This window comes from Camelus ferus, chromosome 1 (assembly GCF_009834535.1).
Source record: "Camelus ferus isolate YT-003-E chromosome 1, BCGSAC_Cfer_1.0, whole genome shotgun sequence".
Taxonomy (NCBI): Eukaryota; Metazoa; Chordata; class Mammalia; order Artiodactyla; family Camelidae; genus Camelus; species Camelus ferus.
In genome coordinates this window covers 26,666,454-26,685,656 of record NC_045696.1, presented here as the reverse complement: position 1 = coordinate 26,685,656, position 19,203 = coordinate 26,666,454, and the positions used below count along the sequence as shown (strand labels likewise).

General features: G+C 37.3%; 1 long non-coding RNA gene across 4 annotated transcripts in view; it reads left to right on the top strand.

Annotated features, from left to right (window-relative positions):
* LOC106729483 overlaps positions 1-19,203 on the top strand; it is a 299,753-nt gene that overhangs the window by 115,165 nt on the left and 165,385 nt on the right. For 3 of the 4 annotated variants that reach the window (XR_004323422.1, XR_001365896.2, XR_004323420.1), the window contains exon 1: positions 7,864-8,062. This is a non-coding gene — a long non-coding RNA (uncharacterized LOC106729483). Of the gene's footprint in view, positions 1-7,863; positions 8,063-19,203 lie in introns of those variants that run through there. The other variant, XR_004323425.1, reaches the window with a different exon arrangement.

Genomic DNA, 19,203 nt, shown 5'->3' with positions numbered 1-19,203 from the left:
ATTAAAAATATGCACCTAAAATAAAATCCAAACTACATAGACACTAAAGAAATTTGGTGAAAAAGGTTGAAGTCTTTGACCTTTTGGAACTTACATTCAAGTGTAGAGTTAGATCAAACATGAGGAAATAAATGAAAGAGATCATTTTAGTGAAAAAAAAATCAAAAATAACATGTTTACGGGGAAGGGTATAGCTCAGTGGTAGAGTGCCTGCTCAGTATGCATGAGTCATGGGTTCAACCTCCAATACCTCCATCAAAAAAATGAATAAATAAATAAACCTAATCACCCCCCAAAAAAAATTATAAAAAAAAAAAGAAATTTTAAAATAACACTTTTATGTGATGGAGATTACCACGTTAGGGCTATGTTAGGATCTTCAGAAAAGATCTCTCAGAGGAATTGGTTTATTAACCTGAAGTTTCAAATACTTGTTAGATACGCATGTGGAAAAATCAAGTCGTTAGTAGAATGTGTCAGTCTGGAGATGGCGGGAAGTGTCTGGGTTAGAGGTACAGATCTGGGAGCTGTCGGTGCATCAGTGTTATTTAAAGCTATGGGATTGGGTGAGAGCATCGAGGGGATAGGGAAATAGGCAAGAAGGAGGCCCAAGACTGAAGCCAGAGGGTCCCCAGCCGTTAGTGACCAAGCAGAGCAGCAGAATTGAGCAAGAGGAGACTTAGAAGGGGTGCCATGGAGGCAGGGGGACGCCTCGGAGGCCGGATGCCACAGAGGCCAGGAGAAGAAAAGTTACAAGAAAGGAGTAGTGGTAAGCTGGGTTGAGTGAGGTTGAGATTTCAGCTAAGAAAAAGCAAAATAGTGACCACAGAATTTGGGTTGCTTATTGGTCACCTTGACAGGAGCCATCTCTGCAGAGTGGAGAAAAGGAGGCCTGAATGGACTGGGTTAAGGCAAGTGTGTACAATAAGCAAGTAGAGGAATTATAGACCACTCTCCAACACGTTCACTATTAATAGTCATTGAAAACAATGTGTGGCAGGGAAATACTAGATCATAAATAAGGATGATTTTGGATCTTTCAAGTCTTATATGAGTGGTTCAGGAGAAGGAGATAAATTTCTGATGTAAGAGAGAGGGGGAGGGTGTGCACAGTGGGGTCCTGGCCTTTGATGGGAGGAAGGAAAATTCACCAGTAATAACAGTAATAAGAGAGAGGGAGAAAAATGCTGTTCAGCTGGATTTTGTGATGGGAGGATAGAGGAGTTTCCTCCTGTTTGTGTGTTTTTTTTCCTCACCAGCTGACAGTGAGGAGCTGGAGGGGGATGGAGTGTTTGAGGGGAGCAAGAGAAAAAATAATGATTTGCACAGAGTGCAAAATTGAGCATGCTAAGGAAGAGAGTATGTTCAAGCATCGTTGATTCAATTCTATTGAAACTTGTAACTTTGAATTCAAGGTTAGATCAGTCAGCAGATTCGTTCCCCACCCCCACTCCCACCCTGGTATTAAGTGTTTAGGTAAAGACATGCAGTAGGCAGACAGATTTAATAGCCTAATAAAGATTGCACTTGATTGAAACATATAACAAAAGAAGAATTAACCAAAGTAAACATCCCCATTCAGGAAGGGCAGGAAAGGGAGACATACTGCAGGCAATGACAGCAGCAATTTTGACGTCCCGAGGGTGAGATGTGACGGGCCCCATCCTCTGGATGGAGAATATCTTGAGTCACCCCAAGTCCACTCCTAGTCATGCTCCCTTTGTCTGGGCTTCTCCACAGCTCTTTGCCTTACCTACTAGGACACTGCCTTTTCCACCATCTTCCTGGCTGTAACCGAAATAGGCATTGAGGAATGTGCCCATCCTGGGTCCTGAGCTGTTTCTCAGCCCACTGCTTGCTGGTCATTGGATGGGGCCCCACAGTCCACTTTAATGTGTAAATAATCAGTCTCTTTTTGTCCAGGCTGGTTCTTTTGGCATGACAACTCTCCACAATCTTTCCAATATTCTTATCTAGTTGATTCCGGTGACCTCCATGTGTCAAAATCCATGCTAACAGTTCTTCTCTCAGCAGCATTCTTTTCTAGATGTTAATCTTAATTTGTGATGTCTCTTTGCTTTCTTAACCCTGTCATCTCTCCCTAGACTTACTAATGGGTACCTCGAACCTGGCGTTTTTCAGAGGGAAAAACCAAGTACTTTGTCAATGTTCTTAGAGCATTTTTTTTCTTTTCTAATTGAAAGTATTTGCTCAATATCTCATCCTGCAATCTTTTTCTGGGATATCATAACCAAAACAGAAGATTTACCAGTAACTAAGTATATTGGCCTTTCCCTTGATTTAATTCATGTGCAATGCTGAATTCTAACAGGCCTTTTTTGGTCAATATTCTCGTTTTTGTTCACTTGAGAAGCCGTTGCCTCCTTCAATCCTGAAAGGTCCTGACTTCATGGACTCTTTATGTTTCTTTAATTCCTTCTCAAGCTGATCAAATCTTTTCCATGCTTCTCTTTCTTTGAATCTATTGTGAAATGCAGGTATTCTATTTTCAGACTTATTCTAGAACTACAAGCTTCTGAAATAGGTTGGTCTCCTGATCTTTCTAGGTTATAGTTGAAGACAGCTTTATCAAATCTTTTATTATTTCAAAACACTGATCTTCCGTTTTCTACCTTCATATATATATACACACTCACACACGTATCTTTTTTCTCACCAATTGAGCATTATGAACAATGCCATACATTTTAGGTTTTTGTTACATTAGCACTGCACCTCAAAGTACAAAATTCTGTATTTTTAATAATAAATAGCTCCAGACTCTCAAGTTTACCATTTAGTCAGACCACAAATCCAACCCAGGTCTCACTTGACCTAGAAAGAATTAGGCTCTATCTTTGCACCTGCTTCTGTGATCCTTGTGGCAGGAAGGAGAAACTTGGAGGGGACTTGCTGCCTGGCTCTTCAAGTATCTTTCTGGAAATGAGATGGATCACTTTTGCTCACATTTCATTAGCAAAAGCAAATCATATAGCCTCACCTAACTTCAAAATGGTCAGAGCAGTGCAATTCCACCATACCTAGCGGGAGAATAATATCAGAATATTTTTGAAAACTCATAACAATTATCACATAGGCCATTAACAATATTTGTTAATTGAAAGAATGAGAAGATGCTTTAATGAGGTAAATAAGAATAACAAAGTAAAACAAAACATATGGGTACTTTACATATTTATTTTTATGTAAGAGGCAATGGCAGGGTACCTAAGGGTTTGGTTAACAGAGACAAGAGGGAAACTATTGACTTGGGTGATAGTAAGTGATAACCTGCATATGACCTGGTCAAGAAATAAACATGAATTCAGGGGATGTCTAACAGTGATCAAGTAGACCAACATCCGATTAGCTAAAAACCCCTGGCTGAGAGGGAAAACACTGTATCAAATAGCATTCTTCCATATAGCCTCTGGTCACAGAAGCATTTGGTCATAAACCATTCCATAATTCACTTTTTGTTTTCTCCTTCAAAGAGAATATTTTCCTTGTATAGGCAGAAGCCAAGGCAGATAATGCAATGGAAAGATTTCTGGACTGGAATCATGAGATCTCTGCCAACTTCTAACTGTATGAGCATCGATGTGCCACAGAGGAATGTCTTTCAACCTCAAGTTGCTCTTGTGGTTTAGTTATTTGGAAAATATTAAATTCTCAATCCATAGCAATCTGACTTCTGCCTCCATTACTTGATCAAGAATGTCCACTGTAAATTCTTCTCCCGTTCACATCACCTCTTCTGTATCATACTCTTGGCACATATCACTAATTGGTAGGTTGATTGCCTGCCAATTAGTCTTTTTCTTGCTGGCCCCTCCCCCTCACAAATGTACTCTCCACAGGGCTTCAAGCATGATCTAAGATGTAGTAGCTGCTCATTAATAGTTTAATTGAAATTGATGTTCTTGAATGATGTTCTCTCATCATCAAGGGAGGGAGTGTCTAGGGAGGGGACAAATCTACTCTTTCTTTGGTAGATTTACACTTATTTTCTCAAAAGATGAGAACTTCTCAGCTATACTCCTTTTCTTCACCTTCAGGACTAAGTTCTAAGTGTTTTTATAAACATAATTTCATCCAGTGATGTGCTCCCAGGTAGCAGGCCCCAACAAATGCATTTTTCTTTATCCCTGTCAATAAGGCTCACCAGAGGCAGTTTGCTTCCAGCAAATTCTAGCAATTCACCTTTGTTATCCTACCTCAGGGATATATCAGCTCCCCAGCCCAACATCTTAATTTAGTTCACGGGCATCTTGACTGCCTTTTCCTTCTGCAAGATATCACACCGGCTTACTGCATTGATGGCTTGCTTATGACACCTCAGGAGATGAAGTATTAGCTATTCTAGACTTACTGGTAAGAAATTTGCACGTCAGAGTTGGGGAAATGAATCCCACATAAACTCAGGGGCTTTCTGTCTCAGTAAACTTTCTAGGGGTTCACCGGTGTGAAGGATCTTTGTTAATAAAGGATAAGCTGTTGCATTTAGCCCTTTCTACAACCAAAAAAGAACCACAGTGCCTAGTGAGCCTCTTTGGATGTTGGAGGAAACATACTCCTTTGGGTGTTTTACCCCAACTAGTTTACCAAGTGACCCAAAAAGCTGCTCATTTTAAGTGGGGCCTAGAGTAAAAGAAGGGTCTACAACAGGCTCAGGCTGCTCTGTGAACAGGTCTGCTCCCTGGTCCCCGGGATCCAGCAGATCAGTGGTGCCTGCAGTGTCAGTGTCAGATAAGGATGCTGTTTGGAGCCTTTGGGAAGCCCCTATATATGGATCACAGTGCAGGCCCTTCGGATTTTAAAGCAAAACCTGGCCATCACTATGGTTAACTACTCCCTTTGAGTAACAGCTCTTGGCCTACTACTGAGCCGTAGAAGAGAATGAACATTTAACCATGAGCCACCAAGTTACCATGTGACCTGAGATGCCCAGCAGAACCAAGTGTGATCTGATCCACCAAGCTAGATAAAGTCGAGTGTGCACAGCTACCCTCCATCAAAAAGTGGAAGTGGATCTTGATTGGGCTGAACAGGCCCTAAAGGCACAAGTTAGTTACATGAAGAAGTGGCCCAAATGCCCAGGGTTGTAACTCCTGCTACATTGCTTTCTCTCTCCCAGCTTGCACTTTTGGCCTTGTGGAGAATTCCCTATAATTAAATGACAGAGAAAGAGAAGGCTCAGGCCTGGTTTACAGATGGTTCTACACCAAATGCTGGTACCACCTAAAAGAGGACAGCTGTATGCTACAGCCTCTGTCTGGTCCCCTGAAGGACCATGGTGAAGGGAAATTCTTCCAATTGGCAGAACTTCAAGCAATGCACCTGGGTTGCTCACTTTGCTTGGAAAGAGAATTAACCAGATGTGCAATTATGTACCAATTGATGGACCGTGGCCAATGGTTTGGCTGGATGGTCAGGGACTTGGAAGGAACACAAGTGGAAAACTGGTGATGAGGAAATTTGGGAAAGAGGTATGTTGATAGACATCTCTGTGTGGGAAAAAGTGTAAAAATAGTTGCATACATATAAATGTTCTAGCAAAGGGTGATCTCAGCATAGAAAGACTTTAATAATCAAGTGGATAGAATAACCCATTTTGTGGGTACTAGTCAGCATCTCTTTCTAGTCCCCCTTTCACTGCCCAGGTGACTCATGAGCAAAGTGGCCATGGTGGCAGGGATAAAAATGGCATATGGGTTCAGTAACATGGACAAGTAACTCACCAAAGCTGACCTGGTTTTATAGCCACTGTTGAATATCCAGTTGGCTAGCAGTAGAGACCAACACACAGTCCCCAATATGACACCATTCCCAAGGTGATCAACAGGCTACCTGGTGGTAGATTGATTACACTGGACCCCTTCCATCATGGAAGGGGCAGATTTTTGTTCTTATAGGAATATACTCTGAATATGATTTTCCTCCTGAAAATCTGAATATGGATTTTCCTCCTCTGTACTCAATGTTTCTCCCAAAATCTACCAAATATGGGTATACAGAATGCTTATTCACTGTCATGGTATTCCACACAACATTGCTTCTGATCAAGAAACTTATTTTACAGCAATAGAAATGTGGCAAAGGGCTGATGCTCATGGAATTTCTTGGTCTTACTATGTTCCCCACCATCCTGAAGAAGCTGGCTTTTTCAGAGTGTTAGAATAGTCTTATGGAGAAAAATACCATATGATATCATTTATATGTGGAATCTGAAAAAAAAAAAAGGCAAACTTATTTACAAATCAGAAACAGACTCACAGACATAGAAAACAAACTTATGGTTACTGGGGGAAAAGGGAGTAGGAAGGGATAAATTGGGAGTTTGAAATTTGCAAATACTAACTACTATATATAAAATACATGAACAACAAGTTCATACTGTATAGCACAGGGAACTATATTCAATATCTTGTAGTAACTTATGGTGAAAAAGAGTATGAAAACAAATATATGTGTTCATGTATGACTGAAGCATCATGCTGTGCACCAGAAATTAACACAACACTGTAAACTGACTACACTTCAATGAAAAAAATGCATTAAGAAAAGACTCAGTTACAGCACCAGTTAAGTGGTAATACCCTGCAAGCCATGAGCAAGGTTCTGCAGAAGGCTGTATGTGTTCTGAATCAGCATCCGATATATGATCCTGTCTGTCCTGTAGCCAAGGTTCACTGGTCCAGGAATCAAGGAGTGGAAATGAGAGTGACATCACTCACTTTTACCCCTAATGACCCCCTAGCAAAATTTTTGCTTCCAGGTTCTACAATCTTATGCTCTGCTGACCCAGAGGTCTTAATTCCCCGGAGAGAAATACTTCCCTAAGGAGACACACAATGATGCCATTGAACTGGAAATGAAGACTGCCAGCTGGCCACTCTGGACTCTGCATGCCACTGAATAATTAGGCAAAGAAGGTAGTTACTGTGCTGGCTGTAGTGATCGATCCTGACTACCAAGTGGAAATTGGACTGCTACTCTCCAGTGAAGCAGGGGAAAATAAGATATCCCTTAGGGTGTCTCTTAGTGTTACCACGCCCTGTGATTAAGGTCAAAGGAAAACTAAATAACCCTGTCCAAGCAGGACTACTAATTGTCCAGGCTCTTCGAGAATGAAAGTTTAGATCAATCCACCAGATAAAGAACCAGGACCAGCCGAGTTGCTTGCTGCATGCAAAGGGAATACACTGGGCAGTGGAAGAAGGTAGTTATAAATACCAGCTACAACCATGTAACCAGTTACAGAAATAAGGACTGTAACTTCAATAAATATTTTCTCTTTATTTTGTTATAAATATGTATGTGTATGTATATGAATATATATAAAATATGTATCTATATACTTAAATGTACATATACAGTAAGAAAGTATCTTTGTTTTCTTCTCTCTCTGATTCCCTTATCATGTAACATAAGTTTCATTGACTTTAAATCATAGTATTTTTAATTTTACATCATAGTATTTTAATTACATAATATCATGGAAAAGGGTAAACATCATGCAAGGACTTTACTTTCTCTTCTGGGAAAGGGGTTAGTGTGTTTTCAGTTGTATGCATAATAGCTGTATCATTTTAGGTGAAATTATGACCCTGCTGTTACTTTCATTTGGAGATTAAATATGGTTTAAGGAGATGCATATGGATGCCAAGTTGACAAAAGGGGGAACTGTAATGGCCAATTTTATGTATAACTTGACTAGGCCACAGGATGCCTTGAAATTTGGTTACATTATTCTGAGTGTATCTATTGAGATGTTTCTAGAAGAGATTAACATTTGACTTGGTAGACGGAGGAAAGCAGATTGCTCTACCCAGTTAGGTGGCTCTCATACAAACACTAGAGGCATAAATAGAACAAAAAGCCTGAGTAATGCAGAATTTGCTTTCTCTCTGCCTTACTGTCTTCCAGCTGGGATTCTGTTCTCCTGCCTTGGAACAAATTCAGAAGTGAATCAAAACTGCACCAGTGGCTCTCCTGAGTCTCTAGCTTGCTGACTGCAGATCATGGGACTTCTCAGCCTCAGTGAGTGAGCCAGCTCCCTGTAAGTCTAATGTAATTCTTTGCTCATCTATAGAAAAGGGTTTTTTCCCCTCTGGCTTCTTTCAAGATTTTTCGTTGATCTTCTGCAGTTTGAATATGATATACCTACTAATATTTTTTTGAGGGGGTGGATATTTATCTTGCTTCATGTTCTCTGAATTTCCTGGATGTGTGGTTTGGTATCTGATATTAATTTAGGGGAAATTCTCAGTCATTATTGCTTCAAATATTGTTTCAATTCCTTTCCTCTATGTCAAAATATATGTCAAAATGGCTAATTCCCCCTTACCCCGACTGGAAGCATGAGAAGACTTTTCTCCAGCATTTATTCTAAGGACATGGTAGAGATTCTGGAAGTAAAGCTCCCCAAATCATGGGATCCCCCCCTGTGACTGGGTCTTTCTGGAGTTTCCTCCCAGAAACCTCCTAGACCGAGCCTTCAGCATTCAGCAGTCACAGTTCAGGTTTTCCTAGTGAGGTACCAGTTCCTACAAAGTCTTCTGCTCGTGAGTGTTTACTCTGGTAAGTTCTGATTCTTTGTATCTGCCTGTCTCTTTAATTTTTGACATCACTTTTTTTAAGGAACCAAAAAGACTTACTGATTTTACAGTTTTTTCAGTTTTTTAAGTTTTTTACTTCCTGTTAGCGTGGAATAGCAGCTTCTAAGCAACTTATGTGCTGAACCAGAAACTGGACATCCTACATTTGTCTTAAAGAAATTTACATATACTTAAGATGTCTAAATTCAAACATTCTTGCTTAATTATAATGATATAGTTAGCTACACAGGTTTTTTAAAAAATTCATTACAATTAAGACTATATTGTATATTTCCTATTAGGTAGATCCATGACAAATGATAATCGTTAATGCACACATTTCTTTAGAGCTCTGTTCTGTAATTTAACTTTATATGTGCTCTAGGCCATTTCTCAAAGAAATGAGAAGCTTAATTTGATGTATGAACATTTAAGTATTGGCATGCATGTTCATATTAAAGCTAAAGATTTTTTTCCTCCTAATATATCTCATAATAACTATTATCCTGAATGGGCAGTCAGAAACTTTTTTGGCAGCACCCACTTTCCTTTAAAATGTTTCACTCTTGACATGAAATATTAGAGCACAGAAGATTAAAGCATGAGCCAGATACAAGAAGATCCTCACTCCTGGCTGTACAAAAGTAGGCTGTATATATAAAATTGAAAAGTAAGAAAATGCTCAGAACAAAACCCCTTGCTCCGTTTCACTTTCATTGTAAGAAGAAGAATTTTCTGTCTTTGATTTTGGTTCACCTGTTCCTCATTCAAATACATAACCGCATTCTATTCCATAGTAGGGAAAAAAAGCAATTAAAGAATTTTTACTAGCAGAATCATAATCTCTACCATTTAATTCTTATATAATGACTGAAACAGATCTGATTTCATAACCAGTCTGCTTATTATTTAGGGATAGAATCCTAATTTGATCCACCTCAGAATTAGAATATGTGTTGTCAATAAATGGTTAAATTAAAACATTTTAATAGCAGAAATTCAGGGAACGTGGCAAAGCTTGGTGTTAATTGCTGTGTGGTTTTGGTAGCGGGATGGCCTATTACACAGAATCAGCATGCTGTGGAGCAGTATTTCCATTTGTAACCTTATCACAGAAACTTAATTCACAAAACCATATCAGGTCTTTATTGAATACCTTTATATAGTTTGTAGAGCTGTGATTGACTATCATTAATATGATGTAATTAAAAGTATGTCTATAAACAAAACTAATATACAGTTTGAAATGGCTCAGCAAAAATGTTTTTCTCAAAGGAGAGAAGAAGATGTGTTTGACTAAGTTTTTATATAGAATAACAGAGTTTGATGATAGAGCACTGTCTTCACCTCCTTTTTAAAAAATTCATCACAAGGCACGGAAGAGCAGTACTGTTGATAAGAAAAGCCCTCATTTTGAACTGTCAGGACTTGGATGCTTGTTAGCAAGATCTAAGAGCTTGACTGAAAGAAAACTCGATTTGTGAATTGAATTTTCTCTAATTTAGCCTCTGTTAAACCATATTCTGCTGGGCAAATTTCTTTAACGTAAATCATAGAGTTTCAAAAAAACCCTTGGCAAATACTCTAAATCAACTAGCATTTAACTCTCTTTCTTGAACAGAGAAACAATCCTAGGAAGCTTGAATGTATTTATTTTCTTCAGAAGGGGAAGCATGTGTTTGTAGTGTCATCTCTTTTATTATGAAAATCATGATTTTATAAGGAAAATCTATGTTAAAAATTTTTATTTAATGTAACGTAACCCTCACAGAATGGTATTTTCAATTTTTAATTCTCAACAGGACATTTAGGCAGTAAATATCAAGAAACATCAAGGAAAAATAATTTGTAACATCTATTTAAAAACCATTTTTTCTTATTATTTTATAAACTTGAGATAATCTGGAAAAGGTTGCAATGACATTTTTACAGTTCATCCAGGAAGCAATAGTGTTGAGTAAAACTGTGCTTCCTGAGTGGCTTGTTCTACTTAGAATAATATAATTCATATTGATGCCATAGGAATAATTTGTTTACTAGGGTTAGGGAATTGTATACACACACACACACACACACACACACACACACACACTGCAGTGATTTACTGCATTGTTTGCTTATGTAAAAATTTTATATGATTCTCAGAATCCACTAGAAAACTCAAATAGGATTAGAAATGGCAGCAAAAAGTATTCCTTAGTTTACATGTCTGCAAATTATCAAAACCAGACTTTAGAAAGCTCTACACAAAAGGGCAAATTTTGTCATTTCTGCAACTAAGGCATGGAAGGCATTGAGTTCTAAATGTGTGTTTTAGGATGTGAATGCTGCAAAATTCATTCTCTCTTTAAAAGTTTTCCCACTTTCTCCCCTAAGGATAAATTGTTAAATTAAAAAAAAAAGGCAAAAGAAAATATATATATATATAAAGAAAGCATGCATATATCTGTTTTTCACAGGAAAATATAAGAAAGATGAACCAGAAAACTATGAAATTATTACAGGCCAGGTATGAGTGGAAAGGAGAAGGGAAAAAAGGAGTTCCACTTTATGAGTATACCTTTTCACATAGTTTTGACTCTTGGAAGCAAGTTAATGTTTTACACATTCAGAAATTTAAAATAAGTCAACAACAGTGAGAATAAAAAAACTAAAACTGAAACAAATGAACTCAACTATTTCAATATTGCATCAAAGAGATAAAAAGCTGAACAAAACAGAAAATTTAATCACAGCAACCTAGAACACAGTATGTGACTTTATACCCTTAGTCCAGGGGTGGGATATGGAGATTTGGAGAGAAATGCAAAGAAATCTTGAGCTCTTTATGTAGAATTCCTTTTTTGTAGTAGTATGGACGAAACAATTCTCAGGTTATTACAGAGGATTTATAGGTTTGAGAAAATAAGTATATTAATATTGCTGGGAGCCAAGGTCCTCATTATAGATGAAAGAATATATAAAATGGCAGCAAGGCATGAGGGAAGGAAGAATAGTGTTGAGATGGATTACAGTTGGATGTATCAGTATGAATTTATGTTATAAATACTACTACTCTCTGTTGCAAGCATCCATAAGAAACTTCAGTGGCAATGAGCGTATGTAGAACCCACACATCTCTGTTAACACTCTCCATGAAAAATTGAACAGGAATCCTCAGGTAATTTACCAATTCATGGTCCAGAACTGGGTAAGTTGAGTCTGGACTAATTTTTTTATGCCAGAAAGTAAAAATGTGTAAAAAGAAATGATGACTTGTTAAAAGGACACCATCATAGCCTGAAGGAGATGCCACTAACCAAGCCTGGAACAAGATAATTAAACAGGGAGAGTAATGAATTATAAAACATTGAGGCACAGACAGACATATGTGAACTTCTTAATATGATACCTTAAATAGGGCACGGTATGTTTTATATAGCACTGAGAGCCAGGATATGTATCTAAATGTGAAACTAATGTGAGGAAATTTCTGACAAACCCATTAAAACACATTATGAAAAAGAAAAAAGAGAGGGTCTGTAATCTTCCAAACTGTTTCTGTCATGAAAGTTAACAGCTGAAGAGTGTTCCAGATTCAGAAGGAAACTACACACAATGTGTGATTTTGGACTGGATCTTGGACTGTAGAGGGAAAAGTTGCCGTAAAGAATGTTATTGACAAAATTGGAATATGTAGAGCAGAAAACATAGTGAATCAATATAAAAATCTCTAAAATTTTAACTATACAGTGGTCATGAAAGAATATTCTTATTCTTAGGAAATACACCCAGAAGCATTTAAAAGTAAAAGGGAAAAAAAATATGTGTAGATGTGCAGACTTCACGTGTGCAAAATGTAGCACAGTTTCATAAAAGAATAAGAAACTAGACTGATAACTTATTTGAATAAAACAGCAAGACAGAAAATAGAAATAATACAATTACGGAAAATATTTTTGAGGAGGTTACTAAAAATATGCTACATGTTAGGGAAGCATACATCAATATTACAATGACATTTTCCAATGTTTCACAAGCACACAAGCCTAGATTAGATGTTTTAAAGCAACATACAAATTTAACTCTTCAAAAGCTGTCACTCTGAGTCTCCACTTGCCTTGACCCTAAAACCCCAAACTTACTAATGAAAGCAGATTTTTATCCTGATTTCACAAAGCAGGAAATATTATAAACTTCAAGATATACAAATTCTGCAATCATGCTTGTGTTACTGATAATATAAAGAGAGTTGTAGCATTCTTACTTGGGTACTAAATTTAGTTTATGGCAGGTTAAGATTGATATCCATTAGGGAGGGTAAATTATAAGGAAATAAACATTTACTGGTATGTCATTTTCCTTTTATTGTCAGTTACATTGTTTATCTAAATAATGTAGCAATGTTTAACTGAACCCTATTCTGAAAAGTTTTTTTTTCTCTTCTCAACTTCCTCCACCAACTTCAAAATGAGTTCTGGTAGATTATCTGCTTTCAAATGTGAATGAATAGATATTTGGTCTTATTAAAAAACCAAGCTAACTACTTTATTGCAAATATGTTATCATTATTTATAAATTACAAACAAATGAGCCATATTGATTATCACTTGGATATGATAATTTTTGAAATTAGTATGCAATCTAAATTGCATTGTCAACCTTTGATAATGTCTGAAAAAAAATCATATTTCTTTAATTGAAGTTTTCAGATAAATTTTCTGGCATTTTGTTATGGCCTTGCTGCTTTTGTCCTGTATCTGGAAAGGAGGTTTGGCCAACAACTGGAGAGATTTTTCGTATTTTAAATAATGATGTTCTGCCTCCAGGTTTCACACTAGGTATTCAGGTAGCCTTTGGGGACCTAAAAATTAAGAGAAGAGGAAAATGCCTACTGTAATTCTATGCATCACCTCAATCTGTTAATTTGAAAAATGTTGGGTTAGCTAGGTTGGAAAGGTTAGTCTCAGGGATCTGGCTTGCAAAACCTGTGTGAACTCTGGTGAATAATTTTGGGTAGAGGAGAAAAAATAACTATGTAAACAAATATTTATTACTGAAAGAAATTAAAGGAAATTCCTAGGAATATCATGGGCATAAATATTTTACAAAATAAATGTAAACATGCCCTGAAAACCTGTCCTGAAGCAGAGCATAATAGAATGATACTGATGACACTGTGAGCTCTATTGCTGTTTATGTGGGAAGAGTGGGAACTAACATTCATTGAGCATCTATTGTGTGCTAGAACAGTGACAAAAATTTTAATATTTTCTTCATTTCTCACAACCAAACTGTGAGGTGTTTTTTCCTTCATTTTTAACATGAACACATTTTAAGGGTTGAATTAATGTGTGAATTCATGCACTTCAGGAGAGGCAAAACCAGAATGTATTTTTTGTTCAATTACTATACAGTTGTATGTGAACACGATTTATCTCTTTTGATGAACTAGTATGTTTCCTATGCGACTAATGGAACTCACAGTTGTTCCACTTTAGTCTTTGGAGTGTCAGGGAAGCTGGGACTCAGTTTTACACATGGTTGAGCCTCTCCAAGACCAGGTACAGCAGTCCGCCCCAGTATTTTCAAAATCAGAGGTTAAACTCATCTCGATCCAGTTCCAAATTCCATGCATGTTATGTTGGTAACTGTTACATACTGGGAAAGGGTCAGCGAAGACCCCTTACTTGGATTAAGCCTTGTGTGGGATCCTCTGTCTGAGACAAGTGGTGGCATCAACATTCCAGGACATGAATCCATGAGGAAATGTGGTTATCTCTTGCTCACTGGAGTCCAGATTTGGTCATCTGGAAGGAGGAATCATATAACAACTGAAATAATCATCTGGTTATCTCAGCCAATGACTCATTCATCAAAAGGGACTATCCCATGAGGGAGAATTCAGATACAAAAGCAGAGGCAGAGCAGCAATCGCTGAGAGTGGAAATATTGGGAGATGAGTGTGGAACTATGAACTTGTACAGCTACTTGAGATGAGAAGTAGGGAGTTTGTAACAAGACTCAATGGAGAGCAAGAGCAAAACCTGGCTTGTAGTATAATTTTTGCTGTATCGTTACTGTTTGCTGTGGGTTGAATTATGTTTCCAAAAAGATATGTTCAAATTCAAGGCCTAACCCCCAGTGCTTATAAATGTGACCTTATTTGGAAATAGAGTCTTTGTAGATATAATCAAGTTAAGATGAGGTCATACTGAATTAGAGTGGACCTGGGAAAAAAAAAAAAGTAGGGAATGTATAGTCACTGAAGATTTTAGCATAGAGGTAGCCAAAATTCTGAATTCAGAGGTTGTCTGTAAAATTCTGTAAGTAATCTTTATTGTTCTTTTTTTCGGAGGGGGGAGGTAATTAGGTTTATTTATTATTTATTTATTTTTTAATGGAGCTTCTATAGAAATGTTATGTTTGAAAGGGTATTACAGTTTCTGACAAACCACATCTCTGTTCACATTCTGGTTACCTCCAGGCTGACTATACTTCGTAACTATATTTTCACCATTTTAAGTTTTGGTTTTTTTTCTTAAGCCATGTTTACCCTACTTCATGTAGAAAAGATGAAAGGCAAGATAGACAAAATGTAATAAGCAGACCTAAGAATGGGGCAAAAGAATAAAGGAAAACAAGACTAGGACTAGCAAATGAAACCAGAACGTGGCTGGGCCAAGCATTTCATTTCAAACAGACTGTGTTAAAATTAAAACCTGGTCATTTACACAATTTAGAGAGTCCATACAATGAACCAATGATTAAAGAGAAATATTTCTGAAACTAAGACTAGACAGCAGTTTCTCTCAGGATTCCTATGCTATAAAGAGCAAAGTCATTGGCCACACTCTACAATAGACTCAATGTCATATTTCATATAGTTATTTTCATAATTATCCTTCATATAATTTTGAGAGTTTTACTCAAATCTCAGTGCAGTAAAAAATGATTAATGCCACAGGTCAGTGTGCCTCAATCCAGATGTCAAGCGGATAAAGTTGATCCCACCCTTCAGTGGCCAGCTGAAAGATGACCATTTCAGTGTTTATTGTCCCTTCAATTTTCCACACTTAGGTTCTGTTTTGGTTCTCCATTTTTTTTTTTTTTTGACATTTATAGGATCTAAGCACCTATGTTTAAATTCAAGGAATTAGCCTTATTCCTTTTTTTATTCCCCCAAAGTTAAGCACAATGCCTTGCACAGTTAGAGTTGAACACCTAACTCCCATGTGAGAGAAAATTCTCAGGCTACATTAAGACAGAGACAATGAGTAAAATCACTTACTCCCATAACTTATCTTTACTCTAAAACATACAATTCTCCCTCTCAGGACCTGAGTAGGCATTTCTCCATAGAAGACTTACAGATGTCCAATGGGTACATGAAAAGATGCTCAACATTCTAATCATCAGGGAAATGCAAATCAAAGCCACAAAGAGAGATCACCTTACACATATCAGAATGTCTATCATCAAAAAGGCAAGAAATAATAAGTGTTGGCAAGGATGTGGAGAAAAAGGAAACCTAGCACACTGTTGGTGGGAATGTAAATTGGTATAGCTACTCTGGAAAACAGTATGGAGTTTCCTCAAAAAATTAAAAATAGAACTGCCACGCAATCCAACATTTTCACTCCTGGATATTTATTCAAAGAAAACAAAAACACTAGTTCAAAAAGATATATACACCCCAATGTTCATAGCAGCATTATTTACAATAGGCAAGATATGGAAGCAAACCAAGTGCCCATCGGCAGATATGTAGTTAAAGAGGTGGCAAATACATACAATGGAGTATTACTGAGTCACACGAAGAATGAAATCTTACCATCTGCAACAGCATGGATGGACCTGGAGAGCATTATGCTTAGTGAAATAAGCCAGAGAAAGTCAAAACTGTATGTTTTCACCTATATGTGGAATCTAAAAAGCAAAGCAAATGAACAAGCATAACAAAATAGGAACAGGCTCACAGATACAGAGAACAACTAGTGGTTAACACAGGGAGAGAGGCAGGGGTAGGGGCAAAATAGGTGAAGGGGCTTAAGAGCTACAAAGTACCAATTTTAAAACAATGTAAGTCACTGGGATGTCACATACATCACAAGGAATATAGTCAGTATTTTATAATCACTTCGCATGGTGTGTAATCTGTAAAAAAAAATTGAATCACTATGTTGTACACCTGAAAGTAATATGATATTGTAAGTCAGTTATACTTCAGTCATTTTTTAAAATTTCCCTCTCTGATGAGCCTACAGTGTTTTTTCTTATTTACTCTCAAGATGGGTTCACTTTTAATCCTGTAACCACCATGGAGGGCAGATCCACTACTCAGAATTTCTTCATCTAGAACTGCTGGCAGGACACGTTATTGACTTTTGTGCCTTATCTGTGCCCACTTGCCTTTACTTTCTGAAATCCTGATGCTGACGCTGATGATAAGACATAACTTTCTTTCCTGGAATTACACCCCGTTGCCTGAAGACAAAGCTTGTAATCTCAATTTTACACAGGAACTCTACTAGTGAAGCATTTTATTTGACTCAAATTTTATTATGGTCTCCACCCTCAAGGCTCTGGCATTGTTTTAAAAGAAATGGGCCAGAAGACAATCAGAGGATAACTAAGTATTACAGTGAGCAGGGTTTGATTCATTACACTGGGAATTCACATCCAGCCATTGTCCCAAGGAGTTAAGGAGCCCATGGTTTTGGATTAATGTGACAATCCAATTGCCCTTTCCAGCATTTACTTTTTCTTCTCCCCTTCTGACTCTTGCTGCCCACTTAGTTCCTGTAAGATTAGCCTATTCATTCTCTGACTTGTTTGGATTTCCAGTGGCTATTCAGCTTAAGACCTACTGCTGGAACCTGTGCTGCACGAAATAAATGGATGTGTAAGAAAATAAATGACTATTTAATTCAGAGGAGAGAAGAAGTTGCTCATACTGTAATATTCATTTGCACCACTGAAATGATGACACGTACATGGTGGACATGGATCAAGAATCCTGAAACTAAAGAGAGTCCCAGAGGGGCCAATGGAACAACAATGAAGCAGAGGGACCCAAAAGAATAGTTCTTGAATACTCCAATTTTTAAGCCATTGCTGATGATTATTTATATGAATAAATTTAGGAATCTATGACATAACATATGACTTTTTTGTGAACCAGAAATTTAGGTTTAGTCCTGGCCCAACTACTACCATTTTACTTGTGAAAATTTCAGCAAATCTGTGTGAGGCTTAATTTATGCATCTGTGAAATTAGGGATAATTGTCTATTGTTATCTTTATGAAACACAGAAACATTGAGATAATAATTGTGAAAGTACTGTGCACATTATAAAACTTGTAAATATAAGATAGTCTTAGAATTTCAGCAAGAATTTTGCAGGAATGTGGTACTATGGAAAGCTGGATAAAGAATGGCAGAGATGTCTCTAAAGGAATAATAAATTTGCAAGTTTATTTTATAATGACAATTTAGGCATTAATAGGATAACAGAATCTCCTTTGGGAACACCATAGCATCTTCATCAAATTTGTTAGTAGAAGGGTTTTCATATTCTGTATTGAATAGTATCCTTCCACTAAATAATATCTGAAAGATTTATGTGTTTTCATAGTACCATTTTTATCATGTATAAGTATGTAAATTTGGAAAGAAGAGGGAAAAGCCTTTTATTCACATTGATAGAATTATGGATGATTTTGTTACATTTGTAAATGGAATAGCAATCAACAAATATTACCTAAAAATTGTTCTCATAGGGAAGGATGCCTGCATCTTAAGCTAAGGATGGATAATACCACTTATGTAAAATTTTGCTTTTGGCACCATTCTGAAATGAAAACTTTTCATTTTAATCCCTCAGTTATCATGAATAATACTTCACTTTTAATTGATCATCATCATAACTCATCATCAAATTATCAAATTGAGCTCCTCTTGTGAAAGGCACTACAGAAAATAAAATAATGAAGATGAACCCTGCCACTTTTTTATTCTGTGAAATAATTGTAGAGGAAGCATCTCTCTGTAGACTTTCACTGTTCATCTGTATTTATTCCTAAGGAAAAGGGTCTTTCCTACCTTCCATCCTGAAAATGCTGTCATGCAGGAGAGATTTCAAAGAAGGCAGGCCAGGAGGCAGCAACCAAAGTAACTGTCTCAAATGGGAACAATTTCCCTATCTCTGCCCCACAGATATGGGTGTGAAAGCATCTTCCCTTAAACACATAAAACATGCTATACAGACTAAAATTAGCCAGAAGAATCTAGGTCAAAAGGAGCCCCAATCATCCCTCTAGAGTTCTTGCCTTCTTTTCCATGGACCTCCCTCCTTGCCAGTGCTGGAAATGATATTTTAGAGACACAATTTAGCAATATAACCAGTTAAATACAGAAGGATAGCAGCAAATATCATTTCCCTCCAAAAGAAAGAATCATCTTCACTCAATGTGGAGTCCAGGGATAGGGAACCTTGATTCTCTTCTACATGCCGCCATCCCAGACAAAGCCTCCTGGTCCAGGTGTGGCCCTGCCTTTGAGGAAACCTCCCCCACCGGTAGGACTGTTACAGAAGAAAGAACCTTATGCAGCTACATAGGG